This window comes from Microtus ochrogaster, chromosome 2 (genome assembly GCF_000317375.1).
Source record: "Microtus ochrogaster isolate Prairie Vole_2 chromosome 2, MicOch1.0, whole genome shotgun sequence".
NCBI classification, from domain to species: Eukaryota; Metazoa; Chordata; class Mammalia; order Rodentia; family Cricetidae; genus Microtus; species Microtus ochrogaster.
Window position 1 is genome coordinate 55287556 of NC_022010.1, and position 1378 is coordinate 55288933.

Below are 1378 nucleotides of genomic sequence, written 5' to 3' on the forward strand. Positions count from 1 at the left end.
ATAACTCTTAAACACAATAGCTACCCACATGTTCCTCTGGTATAAATGAATGATCAAATTAATGAACAAGGTAAAGCCAAATAACAAATGTAAAAGTGTTGGGGACTGTGGACTTTCAGACCCTCAATTTTCTATGATCCCTTGTCTGCTGGAGCAAACAACTTGTTTTCCTGTGCTTACAGCTGCTCTGACCACGAGACCCTCATGAGTTCCTGATGGCAGGGGAGTGGTTTCTGGTGGACTTGCAGCTGAAAAATCCCGAGAACTAGGGCATGGCCAAGGAGAGCCCTAAATAAGCTGCCCTGGAACACAATAAAATGGACATTCTTGTTTCAAGAGTGACCCGTCCTCTTCTCTCTCTCTCTCTCTCTCTCTCTCTCTCTCTGTCTCTCTCTGTGTGTGTGTGTGTGTGTGTGTGTGTGTGTTTCAATCTCCAGTCCCTTGCCTGACTGCAGTTCCAGGTGGTGCAGGTACCACATGGAAGGAGTTAGAAAAATAGATAATAGTTATTAGAATATCATAGCAATAAAATTTTAGATCAAGATCAGGGCTAGAGTGCTTGCCTAGCAATCTCAGGGCCTTGGCTTTCATTTCAAGTAACACACACACACACACACACACACACACACACACACACAAACAAATGGGAGAAAATTCCAGAAATTTTAGATCAAGATCCAATGACAAATGTTAAAATTCATGTGGCTGTTTGAGAAGAAGAGTCAGGGTATAAGATATTTAAATAATCTCAAAACATCATCTCTCAAAGATTTCCAGTTTTAGTTTTATTTTTAACTGCATGTGGGATGCAGTGTACCTGAGTGCAGGTGCCAGAAGAGGTCAAAGGTATCAAATTCCCTAGAACAGGAGATACCCAACATGGGTCCTGGGAGTGGAACTGTGGCCCTCTGCAGAAACAGTGTGTGCTTCTACCTCCAAACCATCTCCCTAGCTCCCCTCCACAAGGTAGTGTTCTGATTCTAAAATTCTGTTATTTTTATCTGTGCTACTAAGGCACAAACCCAGAGTCTTATGCCTGCCAGCCCAGTGCTATTCTGCTTAGTTACACCCCTACCTACACAACTTTTTTTCTCTTAATTACCTTTCATGTGCTAAAACCCAACAGGAATCACTTAGCTAAGTGACCAGTATTAAAACATCACTAGTAAAAGGAATACAGGTGTTAGGTACCATCAGTGTGACATACTGAGAACACCATTTCCATCGTAGTCATGTTCCCCAATAGAAAACATCACACAATCAACACTGAATGAGTTGACAGAATGGCTGACCAGTGGTATTCAAGTGTGTCAAGTCAAGCAAAGGACAGGTTATAGACTAAAAAGAGCAAGGAAATGTAGTGATTGAATGCAATATA